The sequence below is a fragment of the Hylobates moloch genome, unplaced genomic scaffold (genome assembly GCF_009828535.3).
Source record: "Hylobates moloch isolate HMO894 unplaced genomic scaffold, HMol_V3 SCAFFOLD_4, whole genome shotgun sequence".
Classification (NCBI taxonomy): Eukaryota; Metazoa; Chordata; class Mammalia; order Primates; family Hylobatidae; genus Hylobates; species Hylobates moloch.
In genome coordinates this window covers 100,225,711-100,241,705 of record NW_026652279.1, presented here as the reverse complement: position 1 = coordinate 100,241,705, position 15,995 = coordinate 100,225,711, and positions in this window count along the sequence as shown.

The window sequence follows — 15,995 nt, the reverse complement described above, 5'->3', positions numbered from 1 at the left end:
AGTGATTCGGATGTCTCTGAAGGTCTCTGAAGCTCTCAATAGAGAGGGTAACTCCTTTCTGCCAGTCAGTCATCTATGCAGCTCTCAGCTGAGAGGGTACTCCTCTCTGCAGCTGGTGATCCTGTCCCATCATCTCTCTCTGCTCTCTTCATCCTCTGGCTGAGCCCAGGGCTCTTATGGACCTCAGAGGGAAGAAAGTGTGTGCAGATTGGCCCATGGGCAGGCCTGGAAGAGACACCATGAGTCCCCACTCAGGTCTGCAGGACTGGCAGCCTGACTCCCAGTCCTCAGGCCCTACCTGGCCGCAAGGAGTGACCTTACTGGGGACCCACCCTTTTCCACCCAGGAATTAATCTGCCTCCAGCTGCCATTCATAACCCTGGAGCTTGGCCCCAACCCCTACTCCAAGATCAGAGCAGGTGCCAGGAGCAGAGAGAGGAAGCAGACACCACCGAACCTGCAGGGATGGGGGGAGCGAGGGGGGGTCCTTCTTGGGGACCCCAAGGGTGCAGACTGCAGAGACACCTGGGCCCTGTGCCTGAGAGAGCAGCCGCAGCTGCACCTGGAAGCTCCCGTCCCGCCATCTTGGAAGAGGCAGGGCTCCCATTTGTCCCCAGATCCTGCCTGCTTCCTGGAGTGGGAGGCCCAGGTCTGCAGCAGTGGGTCCAGCAGCTGCAACTGCAACCCCGGGAGGGCAGATCCTGCCTGTTCCTGGCTCCCCTAAGAGCACAGGGAGGCTCACATCCACAATTGCAGTTTGGATGTCTATAGCCCCACCCAGGAGGGTGGGGCTCCCACCAGCTCCATAGAGTGTGCAGCCCCACATGCGCTCCTTGAGGCAGCCAGCATCATGGCAGCAGCCACTGCCATCAGAATCAACTTAGGTCCCCATTGATGGTGGCCTGAATAAAGAAAAATGTGGTACATACACACCATAGAATATGATGCAACCACAAAAAAGAATGAAATAATATCCTTTGCAGCACCATAGATGCAGGTGGAGGCCATTATTCCAAGCAAATTAACACAGGAACAGAAAACCAAGTATCTCATGTTCTCACTTATAAGTGGGAGCTAAATGATGAGAACACATGGACACAAAGAGGAGAATAACCCACACTGGGGCCTATTGGATGGTGGAGGGTGGAAGGGGGGAGAAATCAAGAAAAATAACTAATGAGTACTAGGCTTAATACCTGGGTGATGAAATAATCTGTAAATAATCTGAACAAACCCCAATGACACAGGTTTACCTATGTAACAAGCCTGCACTTGTACCCCTTAACTTAAAATAAGTTAAATACAGAAAAGAGAATCATAATTCTAAAAAAAACTTGCCAGTTTAAAAGATGAAAATGGTAACTCATTTTAGCTAGCTTTTCTTATCATGAGCTACACTTTTTTTCCTTCCCATTTTTACTGAGCATGTACTATGTCCTTTTGCAAATTGCTGTTGATATCCTTTGCCAATTTTTAAGTCTGGAAAATGGGGTGTAAGATTTCCACAAATTAATAATATCAACACCTTTTAATATATATTATAAACATTCTAGCTGTCATTTATTTTTATTTTATTCTTGTAGTTTTTCATCCATTCTGAATTTTGTTATAAATGATATGTCTAATACTCCCCATCATTTGGTATATTAATCTTGTAGCAGCTATTTTTAAAAAATCTTTTGTTTTAGTAGTTTCTGTCCTCAACTTGAAGCTTTTGTTCCAAACTCTAAATTAATTGACCAGGGTAGAAAAGGGCAGTGATATAGTTTTGAAAGCTTCTCAGGTGATTCTAACATCGGCCTAGCTAAGCATCGTTGCTTTAGATGATACTAAAGACAATTTCAGCCTATTGACATTTTTCTGTTTGTAACATCAAATATATATATAAACACAGATATATATATATATATACACAGATATATATATATACACATATATATATATACACTGATATATACATATATACACACAGATATATATACACTGATATATACACAGATATATATATATATACACTGATATATATATATATACACACAGATATATATTTACACTGATATAAATAGATAGATAGAAAATACCTAGGAATCCAACTTACAAGGGATGTAAAGGACCTCTTCAAGGAAGACTACAAACCGCTGCTCAATGAAATAAAAGAGGATACAAACAAATGGAAGAACATTCCATGCTCATGGGTTGGAAGAATCAATATCGTGAAAACGGCCATACTGCCCAAGGTAATTTATAGATTCAATGCCATCCCCATCAAGCTACCAATGACTTTCTTCACAGAATTGGAAAAAACTACTTTAAAGTTCATATGGAACCAAAAAAGAGCCCGCATCGCCAAGTCAATCCTAAGCCAAAAGAACAAAGCTGGAGGCATCACCCTACCTGACTTCAAACTATACTACAAGGCTACAGTAACCAAAACAGCATGGTACTGGTACCACAACAGAGACATAGACCAATGGAACAGAACAGAGCCCTCAGAAATGATGCCGCATAGCTACAACTATCTGATCTTTGACAAACCTGACAAAAACAAGAAATGGGGAAAGGATTCCCTATTTAATAAATGGTGCTGGGAAAACTGGCTAGCCATATGTAGAAAGCTGAAACTGGATCCCTTCCTTACACCTTATACAAAAATTAATTCAAGATGGATTAAAGACTTATATGTTAGACCTAAAACCATTAAAATCCTACAAGAAAACCTAGGCAATACCATTCAGGACATAGGCGTGGGCAAGGACTTCATGTCTAAAACACCAAAAGCAATGGCAACAAAAGCCAAAATCGACAAATGGGATCTCATTAAACTAAAGAGCTTCTGCACAGCAAAAGAAACTATCATCAGAGTGAACAGGCAACCTACAGAATGGGAGAAAATTTTTGCAACCTACTCATCTGACAAAGGGCTAATATCCAGAATCTACAATGAACTCAAACAAATTTACAAGAAAAAAACAAACAACCCCATCAAAAAGTGGGCAGAGGACATGAACAGACACTTCTCAAAAGAAGACATTTATGCAGCCAAAAAACACATGAAGAAATGCTCATCATCACTGGCCATCAGAGAAATGCAAATCAAAACCACAGTGAGATACCATCTCACACCAGTTAGAATGGCCATCATTAAAAAATCAGGAAACAACAGGTGCTGGAGAGGATGTGGAGAAATAGGAACACTTTTACACTGTTGGTGGGACTGTAAACTAGTTCAACCATTGTGGAAGTCAGTGTGGCGATTCCTCAGGGATCTCGAACTAGAAATACCATTTGACCCAGCCATCCCATTACTGGGTATATACCCAAAGGACTATAAATCATGCTGCTATAAAGACACATGCACACGTATGTTTATTGCGGCACTATTCACAATAGCAAAGAGTTGGAACCAACCCAAATGTCCAACAACGATAGACTGGATTAAGAAAATGTGGCACATATACACCATGGAATACTATGCAGCCATAAAAAAGGATGAGTTCATATCCTTTGTAGGGACATGGATGAAACTGGAAAACATCATTCTCAGTAAACTATCGCAAGGACAAAAAACCAAACACCGCATGTTCTCACTCATAGGTGGGAATTGAACAATGAGAACTCACGGACACAGGAAGGGGAACATCACACTCCGGGGACTGTTGTGGGGTTGGGGGAGGGGGGAGGGACAGCATTAGGAGATATACCTAATGCTAAATGACGAGTTAATGGGTGCAGGAAATCAACGTGGCACATGGATACATATGTAACAAACCTGCACATTGTGCACATGTACCCTAAAACCTAAAGTATAATAAAAAAAAATAGATAGATGATAGATAGATAGATAGATAGATAGATAGATAGATAGATAGATGATAGATAGATAGATAGATATACAGATATGATGGAGTTTTGCTCTTGTTGCCCAGGCTGGAGTGCAATGGCACAATCTTGGCTCACTGCAACCTCCACCTCCTGGGTTCAAGTGATTCTCCTGCCTCAGCCTCCCAAGTAGCTGGGACTACAGGCGTGCGCCACCACACCAGGCTAATTTTTATTTTTAGTTGAGACAGGGTTTCACCATGTTGGCCAGGCTGGTCTCAGACTCCTTACTTCAAGTGACCAGCTTGCCTCGGCCTCCCAAAGTACTGGGATTACAGGCGTGAGCCACCACGCCCGGCCTAACATCAGTATATTTTAACCCAACTATTTTCATCTAAGGATATCATTAAGTTTAGCTCTTTTTTCCCAAATACCAGTGCACTTCTTTTTTTTTTTTTTTTTTTTTTACAGCAGTGTTTATGACATTCAATGTCAACTTTGCATTTCTCACAGTGTTTTGCTTAACTCACAAGGTCTCATTTTCTTCATGCAACTGTCTTAAACCGTTTGCCTTTTTAAAATTAATCACCTGTTCTTAGATCTCTGTTGCCTTTAGCAGCTGTAGGATTTTATGGAAAAATCATTTTAGCGTCTCCGCCTTAAAACTGTTTCATCCTGACTTAGAAGAAAACCAGCTTGGCTGAGCTTGCAGTGCTGTGTCCTGAAGGCAAGGTCTGAAATCTTTCTCAACACAGCACTTTTACTGCGGCCTCTCTTCTCATCTCAGGAGCTTGTAAGAAGCTGTCTTTGTCTTCGTGGGTTACAAATTTGACAATCAAGTTTTTGGAGGTTCTTTGAGGATGCTCCCGAGGGAAAATTCTATCTCCTTAAAAATGTCTTGCTGTTACCATTTCAGTTGGGAAAAATATTCTTGGATGATTAATCTGGCTTCCTTATTTTTGCTTTCAAATTTTCCTCTTGTTTCCCATCAGTGATTGTCCTTGATTCAGCCTCAGTTGTGTGTCTTACCGTATACTTGGGTGTGCAGCTGTGATTCAGGCGCCTGAAATAGTGAACTTTCTCCATCTCTGAGCAGTCTACTTCCATCTGCTCTTTACCAGTACTCCCTTATATGGTTTCAATACCCGAATTATGTTACTACTTTGACTTTTTTCTTCATTTAAACTTTAAAAATAATTATGAAGCATGGGCATTTTTGTTTAAAATTTTTATTTTGGAAAATACTTCTATGAAATAATGCACACACATTATGCTAAAATTAAGCAAACTTTTATAAAAATAAACTGAAAAGTGAATGTCCTCTACTATCTCAACCCCCAAAAGATAACCATACTTAACTGGTATATTTCCTTTCAAAACGTTTTTCTAGCCATCTACAGGTCTGTTTTTTCTTGTGTGTGTGTCTGTGTGTGTTTACTACTGGTATTGCATTGTACTTACTGTACTTACGATAACTTACTTGATTACATGCTAGATTATTATCATTTTCCACACTACTGTATGTGGAGCCACCTCATTCTTTTTATGGCTATGTAACCTACCATTACATAAATGACATTTTTGGAAATAATTCCATATGAATAAGCATCTAGGTTGTTTCTAATTTTTTCCAATCCATCAATAACTATCCAAACACACACATACATATATATCCTCCCACAGTTTTGCAAGAATTTCTATTTCTCTGGAATGTCTAGAAGTGGAAAAACTGATGAATAATTTAAATTGTTCTCCTGAAGGCCTGGCACGATGGCTCACACCTGTAATCGTAACACTTTGAGAGGCCGAGGTGTGTGGATCACTTGAGGTCAGGGGTTTGCGATCGGCCTGGCCAACATGGTGTAACCCGTCTCTACTAAAAATACAAAAATTAGCTGGGCATGGTGGCTCACGCCTGTAGTCCCAGCTGCTCAGGAGGCTGAGGCACAAGAATCACTTGAAGTCAGGAGGCAGAAGTTGCAGTGAGCCAAGATTGGACCTCCACACTCCAGCCTGGGCGACAGAGCGAGACTCCATCTTAAAATAAATAAATAAATAAATAAATAAGTAAATAAATAAATAAATTGTTCTCCTGAATAGTAATACTAATTTTCTATTTCCTCAGATCTTCCTCTTTTTCCTAGACCTTCCCTTAACCTGGTTATTATTATTAGCTTTTTATCCAGGCTAAAATAATAGATGAAAAACAATATTGTGTTTTAGTTTGTGTTTTTAATGAAATTGCCCCTTGCCAAGTGTTTATTGACCATTTGCATTGCCTATTAGTGTCCTTTATTACTTTTTATTGTTCATTTTTTTATTCATAAAAGTTCTTTATAAATTAAAGGTGTTAACTGACCTATACGGAACAAATTGTTTTACTTTGCCCCAAGTGCATCTGAGTTCATATATGCTGGTCTGTTTTTTTCATCCAGAAGTTTTACACTTTAATACAATCAAGCCTGTCTATGTTTTCCTTTACCAGTTTTTGGGCTTAGTGTCAGGCTAACAAAGCTACTTATATTTTTATTTTTTATATTTTTAGTTATATTTTCAGTTATATTTTCTTTAAATTTTTTAAATTTTATTTTTTTTCTTTTGCAATTTTTATTTTAGATTCAGAAGGTACAAGTGCAGGTTTTTCACCTGGGTATGTTGCATGATGCTGAGACAGGGTATCATCATGTTGGCCGGGCTCGTCTCAAACTCCTGACCTCAAGTGACCCGCCCGCCTTGGCGGATCACTTGGGTACAAATGATCCCATCACCAGAGTATTGAGTATAGTATCCAAAAGTTAGTTCCTACCTTTATGTCCGTGAGTACCCAGTGTTTAGCTCCCACTTATAAATGAGAATATGCAATATTTGGTTTTCTGTTCGTGCTTAGGATAATGGCCTCTAGCTGCATCTATGTTGCTGCAAAGGACATGATTGCATTTTTTTATGGCTGCGTAGTATTCCATGGTAATGTGATGCCTCTGGCTTTGCTCTTTTTGCTTAGGATTGCTAACAAGGCTATTTTAAACCCCGAAGTTATAAAAATATATTCCTATTTTTTTACTAATAATTTTATGGTTTGGGTTTTTATATTTGGAACATGAATACATCTAAACTTTGTTCTAGTACATGGTATAAGTTGAAAGTCTAGCTTCATTTTTCTTCCAAATAAATAGTCAAGCTTCTTAATACAGAATCATTTCCTTTAAGACTAGAAACAAGGAAAAGAAAGGCATAACTTGCATAACTCCAGTTCTAGAAATATTCTGGAAAGACTGTTCTTGACTCTTCGTTATTGTTGTCGTTTGTTTCTTTTGAGACAGAGTCTCACTCTGTCACCCAGGCTGGAGCGCAGTGGTGCAATCTTGACTCACTGTGACCTCCACCTCCTGATTCAAGCAATTATCCTGCCTTAGCCTCCAGAGTACCTGGGATTACAGGCATGTGCCACCACACCCAGGTAATTTTTGTATTTTTTTAGTAGAGACAGTGTTTCGCCATGTTGGCCAGGCTGGTCTTAAACTCCTGACCTCAGATGATCCTCCCGCCTTGACTGCCAAAGTGCTGGGATTACAGGCACGAGCTACCACGCCTAGCCGACTTTTTTATCCTTTAGAAAATGTAAAATGTATGAAATATGTACAGAAAAGTACATAAACCAAAGCTGCACAGCTGCAGCGCATCAGGGCGGATGTTGCCAAGGGCCAAGGGCATGATGCCAGCACTGTGCCGGGCCCAGATGGCAGGGCTGGCACCCCAGCGTGAAACCCCTCACTTCTTCCTTCTGTTTGATTTCTCCTTTTTGGAATGGGACTATCTAATCTATGCCTGTCCCACTACTGTATTTTTTAAAAATTATTATTATAGATTCAGGGGGTTCACATCCAGGTTTGTTACATGGATATGCTTTCTAATGGTGAGGTTTGGGCTGTTAGCATACCCATCACCCAAATAGTGAAACTTGTATCCTATAGGTAATTTCTCAATCTTTACCCCATTCCCACCCTCTCCACTTTCAGAGTCCCCAGTGTCTATTATTTCCATCTTTATGTCCACGAGTACCCATTATCCAACTCCCACTTATAAGCGAGAATACATAGTATTTGATTTTCTGGTTTTTAGTTATGTCGCTTAGGATAATAACCTTCAGCTCCATCTGTGTTGCTATGAAAGACATGATTTCATTATTTTTGATGGCTATGTAGTATTCCATGGTGTATATGTACCAAATTTTCTTATTCAATCATCCACTGATGGACACTTAGGTTGATTTCGTGACTGCTATTGTGAATAGTGCTGCAATGAACATATGAGTGCAAATGACTTTTTAAAATATATAAGCACCATTGTATTTTAGAAAGCATATAACTTGTCTGGTATCACAGATTCTTAGTGGAGATAAATTTTACCTTGGGATGAATCATACTTTGAGTCTCACCCATACCTAATTTAGATGGTCTTTAGGTGAGACTTTAGACTTGAAATGGATGCTGGAACAGGTTAAGACTTTTGGGGCACTGGGATGGGGGTAAATATATTTTCCATATGAGAAGGATATGAATCTGGTGATTGAGAGAAGGAAACATTATGGACTGAATTGCGTCCCCCAAAAATTTATAATTGAAGCCCGAACCCCCTATACCTCGAAATGTCACTATGCTGGAAGATAAGGCCTTCAACTGAAATACACAGAGAAGTATTTAATTAAAATGAAGCCATTGGTGGGGGTGGGCTGTATTCTAATCTGACTGGTATCCTTATAAGAAGAGCAGATTGGATACACAAAGACATAATTGGGCTGTTTATTTTTTTTCTCATTTAGTCATAAGTTTTTCTTTATTTTTAAACATATATTCTGAATATGAGTTCTTTTTTTATGGAGTCTTGCTCTGTCGTCCAGACTGAAGTGCAGTGGCATGATCTTGGCTCACTGCAACCTCTGCCTCCCGAGTTCAAGCGATTCTGCCCACCTCAGCCTCCCAAAGTGCTGGGATTACAGGTGTGTGCCACCGCGCTCAGCCTTGGAGTTCTTTTTAAATTACAGGTGTGGCAAATATCTTCTCCCAGTCTGTGACATGATTTTTCACTCTCTTAACAGGGCATTGGTGTCTTTTTTTTCTTTTTTTCTTTTTTTTTTTTTTGAGATGGAGTCTCACTCTATCGCCCAGGCTGGAGTACAGCGGCGCAATCTCGGCTCACTGCAAACCCTACCTCCCGGGTTCATGCCATTCTCCTGCCTCAGCTTCCTGAGTAGCTGGGACTACAGGCGCCCGCCACCAGGCCTGGCTAATTTTTTTTTTTATTTTTAGTAGAGACGGGGTTCCACCGTGTTAGCCAGGATGGTCTCGATCTACTGACCTTGTGATCCACTCTTCTCGGCCTCCCAAAGTGCTGGGATTACAGGCGTGAGCCACTGTGCCCAGCTGCATTGGTGTCTTTTTATGAACTGAATTAAGTCTTAATTTAGGATTAAAATAAGTAACTGACTTACATTAAGTCTTAAGTAAATACTTAAATATTAAAATAGTTCAATTTATCGTGTTTTTCTTTATGGTTCATCACTTTTGTGTCCTCTTGCCTTTCACATTTATAACTACAGCTTACCTGGAATGATTTTTGCTAATGGTGAGAACTAAAGGTCAAGGTTCATTTTTTCCACATGGATAGTTAATTATCTTCTTTTAAATAAAAATTGGATTTTGCAATGCCACCTTGGCCATAAGTCTAGCATCCACATATGCCCTGATCTCTTTCTGGCTATATTCTATTCTATTGGGCAATTTACCTGTCCTCGTGCCAGGGCGGTAACTGGTCGAGCGAGTTCTCCCAGGTTAACTTCTTCAAGAATGTCTTGTTAATTCTTGGCCCTTTGCATTCCACAGAAAGTTTTTCAGCTCTATTGAGGTATAATTGACAGATGAAAATTATATATACTCAGAGTGTACAATTTGATGGTTTGACATATGTATACATCTTGAAATGATTACCACAATCAAACTAAATAACTATGCATCACCTCACATATGTTACTATTATGTGTGTGTGTGTGTGTGTGTGTGTGTGTGTGTGTGTGTGTGTGTGGTGAGAGCACTTAAAATCTACTCTCTCAGCAGATTCAAGTATCCAATACATTATCATTAACTATAGTCCACCATACTGTACATTAGGTCACCAGGACCTGCTCATTTTATAACTGCAAGCTTGTACCCTTTGACCAACATCTCCCCATTTCTCCCATTCCCCATCAATATGCATTTTAGAATCAGCTTTTCAATTTCCATTTAGAAAAATCTATTGGGATGGTATTGGGTTATACTGGGCATCAAGAAGGCTGAGATGTGCCTTACAGAGCAAACACGTGTGTTAGAGAAACTTCCTTCAGGCACGAGCTACAGTGCCAATGGCCGTGAATACAATCTTAATGAATCAACAATAGATATTAGATTGGGTGTCTTCAAACAGAAACACATATAACATAATATATCTATCTATTGATGAAAATGTTGTAACCAGAGGCTTGCAGCAATCTAAACTTTTATTTCTCCTAGGAGCAGTGGTTCAGTATTATCTCTTTCAGAGTGTGTGGCAATTTTCTAGAAATAACTATTACACTACTGAGAATTGACTATTTGATATTTTGTAAACTATTGTAAACGTTCTCTTTTGAAAATTCCACTTTCGTGAAACAAAAAAGTAAACCTTTGTCCTTTAGGAAATAAGCCTGTTTGAGATACTTACAAATCTGTTCTTCCCTTAAGCAATAAGGGGAAAAAACTATGGCCCAGGTTGGGGTGGAGGGGTGGCAGTGGGCCATGAACATCTGTGGGCTGGGTAGGGCTGTGCAGAGGGAATAACAGAGAGAAGGTTGACTGGGGTGAGGAGACTGCTGGAGTCAGAGCTTGGGAGCTGTGTGTGTGGGCTCCACACCCACGGGACCTCCACACCCATGGGACCTCCACACCCATAGGTCCATCATAGGGCGACCCTAGCTCAGCGACAATCAAGGTGGCAGGATAGGGCTTGCAAAGGAGGAGTCAGCGTGGAGAAAGGGGCAAAGGTACTCCAGGAAGAGAGACTGGTGCTGGGACTGTGCTATCATCCAAGCCGAGAGGAATGCTCTCTGCAAAGGAAATTACCAACCCAGTCAAATGCCAGAGATCGGTGAAAAATTGAGGGCGGCAAGAGTATCCACTGCCTTTAGTATCCAGGCGGAGCGGCTCCCTAGAGCTATGGGGTGGATGTCAGATTGCAATGCGTCAGAGTTAAGTGAGAAGCAAGAAGAAAATGAATGCAAAGGCTTTCCAGAAGCAAGACCCTGGGAGAAAAGAGGCGGGGTGACCACAGGAGATGGATATGGGGTTAAGGGGGGTTCCAACAGAGGAGAAGACAGCTGGAGGGAAAAGGTGGCAGAGTGGCTGAACCCTCACTTCAGCAGGCCCGGCTGGGTGGGAGGCAGCCCAACAACCGCTGGGCGCGGGAGGTCCCGGGAAAGGCTGCAGCGGGGAGCCAACAGGGCACACGGGAAGAGCACGAATATGGAGACCTGAAGGGCTGGTGGAAGGTTTCTCCTGTGGTCCTCAGCAGCCTGTGGGTGGAATGAGAAATGAGAGATGGCTAAATCGACCCCGGGCAAAAGTTTGTAAGGGGAGGGGCAACAAGGAGAACAGTGGGGTGGAGGAGGGGCCAGTGCCGGTCAGAGAGCTGTCAAAACGCAGCCACCACAGTGAGCCACTGCACTTGGCCTGGGCAACAGAGCGAGACTCAAAAAACAAAAAAATGAAAAACGCAGCCTGCAGGAGCTGGGATGTGGGAAGAAAAGGAGGTTAGTGGGGCCATGGGACTGGGAGGAAACGAAGGAGTGGAGAAGGAGACCAGTGGAGTTCCGGGAGTGAAGGGGGATGAGGGATGCATTCAGGAAATGGAATATACAAATTGAACAGAGGTCTGATGAGTTGGCCTCAGAGCCTGAATGCATTCATTTCAGCTGCATGTAACAGAAAACCCCAAAATAACACTTTTTTCTCACTTAAAGGAAGTCTGGAAGAAGGTACTTCGCCATCCTCTTGTAGCTCTATAGGCAGCCACCTGTTTTCTGCTGGACCATCCCAGCACATGGCCTCTCTTCTCAAGGTCCCCTCATGATTTAAGACGGCTGCTGTGCACCAGCCATCACATCCATGTTTCAAGCAGCAGTACAAAGGAAGAAGGAAAGAGACAAAAGGCTATAACCTCCCAGCTGAACCAGCCCTCTTCGAGGAGCCTTCCAGGAAGCCCCACTCAACACGTTCCTTTCATCCTTTTGGCCAGAATTTAGTCACTACACCCAGTGGCAAGGAAGGCCAGGAAAACTCATTTTTTATTCAAGGTGGCAATGGTCCAGGCTAAAATCAGGGTTCTCTCACTAAGGAAGAAGGGCATGGTGGCTAATGGGAAGCCTGCCATCTCCAGCACAGAGATGGGAGCCAATTCTGATATAAGAGCATGCCATTGCTGCCCAAGGGTTACAGGTAAATAGAACCACCTTTTTCTGGCTGTCTTCTGGAAGCTGTTGTTCCAGGTGCAAGGGGAGTTTGCCAAGCCCAGGAAGTTCCCGTGGGTGAGTTGGGGAGGAAGCCCTCACTGTGATTCTTAGTGTAGTCATTCGGAAGAGTCGATATCTTTAGCTGCCTAAAAATAAGGCACCAGCCTTATTTTTTCAGTCTGGCTTTAGGATGGAGTGAATATCGGATGGACAGTCTTTAAAAGATCTGAGCCAGGGCAAGGGGTCACAGTGGGAATTCAGTCCCTTCCCCCAACACCCTCTGCCTGGCCTGTCCACTCACCCACCATCCACCACAGGTTGGGTCTGACAGCTGAGTCTCTGTCTCTGCCCCACTGCCTCTGAAGTTCATTCATCACTAAGCTAGAGAGGAGAAATGCATCCATCCCAAGAATGCAAGGACCAAAAGACACTGTCAGTCCCGTCCTACTCTGCTGAGAGACCTCCACATGGCCTGCCTGTGCAACATTTGAGATTTGAGTCAGGGCCTCTCTAGCATCTTTGGGGCTCCCGGTCCCATGCACATGGGAGCAGACAGAGGGTATTTGGGCCCTGACTCCAGTAAAGTGGGAGAGACCAGGCTTGATGACTTGAAACCTCTTGCCACGTTTCACAAGCCAAGGCTTTCTTCATGCCCAAACCTGGTCACCCTTCTGTGTTTCTGCTAGGATATGTTTTCTTTAGCATAAACACCAGACCCAGAGAAAAGCTGTAATCTGCATTTGAACTGTAAAATGTAATCAGTTGTTTATACAACTCACAAAATGAAGCAATTAAAAAAACTGACCCTCCTAAATAAGTTAATAAAATTTATTAAATACAATTTAGAGAATAAATTTAAAAACTGAACCCTCATCCTCCTGTTGTGGTGATTAATGACTATCACTCTGTCCTGCAGTTATTTGATACATCTTAACTTTCTATTCAATTCTATACTCTGAAAAAAGACCATATCTGATTTGTATTTATATAAATTAATTTACATGGAGTTATATAAGTACGTTTATATGATTATGATTTTATATGAAGTAATAGTGTACTATTAATGCCAATTAAATGAGTTCATGGAATGGTCCCCTTTTAGACATTTTATTCCAAAGTGCCATGAAGATTCAAAGGAAAGCTCATAATTTTGCAAGATTTTCAATTAAGTTTAAAGATTCAAGGTAAATTCATGTTTCTAAAGCCAGGAGAGAAGTCTGTGTGTATGCTGGAGTGTGGGAGCTTCAGGAATGCATCTTCAAGCTTTCCTGGGCAATTTTCCAGCTTTCATTATGCAAGTCACGGTGCCGGGGGCTGCTGTGAGGGGCTGTCTCTGTGAGTGGCTGTTATGGCTCCATGGGGCTGGTGTGCGCTGGGGTTTGCAGGCACTCTCAGGCACAGACTCCCTCCTTTCTATTATTGTATGGAAACAGTTGAGATGAAACAAATCAGTATATGTTCTATTAGAGAAACTATTGTTGAATTGATGAGGGTTTTCATTTCCGAGAGAGAGAGGCATTCAATACCCAAATGTTCTTGGCATCCCCCTGCAGCACCCAGCCTGATGGAGCCATGCTCTGTGGGGTCACTGGGGCCAGTGCCAGTGCTGCCATTCCCCACCCAAGTAGAACACCCAAGAGCAGCTGGCAGAAGCAGCGGTGAGCTACTGTTTACTGTCTGCACTGCAGAGCACATCAGTAGGAAGTTAAACACTGTTTACTTTCCATAATGAAGGCAAATGGAATTGGCTGTGGAAAGGCCCAATCAGTGTGGCCCAAATTTGTAGAAACTCAAAGGACATTGCTCCTTTGGTTTCCAGATTCTTGAAGCCCTCTTGCTTTGTAAAGCAGCTGTCTTCTCTTTTTTCTTTTTCTTTCCTTTTTTTTTTTTTTTTTTTTGAGACAGAGTCTTGCTCTATTGCCCAGGCTGGAGTGCAGTGGCACAATCTCGGCTCAAGGCAACCTCTACCTCCTGGGTTCAAGTGATTTTCCTGCCTCAGCCTCCCAAGTAGCTGGGATTACAGGCGCGCACCACCATCCCCGGCTAATTTTTTGTATTTTTAGTAGAGATGGGGTTTCACCATGCTGGCCAGGCTGGTCTCAAACTCCTGATTTCGTGATCCATCCGCTTTGGCCTCCCAAAGTGCTGGGATTACAGGCGTGAGCCACCACGCCTGGCCTGCAGCTGTGTTCTCTAACTATGAACTTGGTGCTTGCTAGTCCAAATTCCTGGACGACTCTGTCCAGTAGAATTTTCAGCCAGGATGGAAGTGCTCTACGTTTGTGCCGCCCAGCATGGCAGCCACTGGGCACTTGTATTGAATACTGGGCACTTATAGTGTGGCAGGGGTGACTGAACTTTAAATTGTGTTTCACTTTAATTAATTAAAATGCAAACGTCAAAAGCCACATGTGACTAGTGGCTACCACGTATAGACAGGGCCAATCTACAAAAGCAAAAGAATTTTTTGCTCACCTGAGGAAATACGACTATTTCATGTAGTGGCTCCTAACAGTTGGTTTCCTGTCTGTACTGATGCAGAACCACGGCTCAGATGAAGGTTGGGGATCTTTGACTCTCTACTTTCCACCAAAACAACAGGCTTTCCCTACAGTCCACTGGAAATGTTGCTGATTCAAAGCTTTTCTGAGTGACATGGTCACTCAAAAATTCAGAAAAGCATGAAACAGAAAAAAGATCCACATTAAACATTAAGACAGGACTATATTTACCAACAGCTGAGTGGAAGCACACACCCTCCCACAGAAACACCCTCAGAGTTTTTATAGGCAAGCAATGAAAATGCTGCTTTTTTTCATCAAGTTATATAGGAAGTAAATGCCCCAAAAAGAGGCGTGTCTTCATAGGAAGACCGAATAATACAATGGTTAAAAAGGCACACTTTGTCTGCATCTGATTTGAAAATGGCTTCCAAACTTTTGAGTAATATGGGCAAGTTGTTTAACCTCACTCACCCTCAGTGTGGTTATCTGCAAAATTATAGTACCTACTTCATCGGGTTGCTGTGAGGATTAAAGAAGACAATGATTAACATGGTTTTCATCCACACATGGTAAACATTCAATAAACAGTAGCTACTTTTATTTTATCTTTACCCTCCACAAAGTGAAGACTAATAATAATGTAGAGTGGTCCAGAGGTGTTTCCCATATACTAATCATTCACTAATATTCTTTTTTTTTTTTTTCTTTTTGAGATGGAGTCTTGCTCTATCGCCCAGGCTGGAGTGCAGTGGCGCGAGCTCGGCTCACTGCAAGCTCCGCCTCCCGGGTTCATGCCATTCTCCTGCCTCAGCCTCCCGAGTAGCTGGGACTACAGGCGCCTGCCACCACGTCCAGCTAATTTTTTGTATTTTCAGTAGAGATGGGGTTTCACTTTGTTAGCCAGGATGGTCTCGATCTCCTGACCTTGTGATCCGCCCGCCTCAGCCTCCCAAAGTGCTGGGATTACAGGCGTGAGCCACTGCGCCTGGCCCACTAATATTCTTAGTTAGACATTTGGGGACGGTTAAACCAGACTTGCTAATACTTCTAGTTGTGCATTCAGGCATTTTTTCTCCAGGCTGTGTGCCCTGGAAGAGTCTCTGCTTATCTAGCAGGTGGTCTATGGCTCAGTAAATAGAGTGTCTCACTCATTT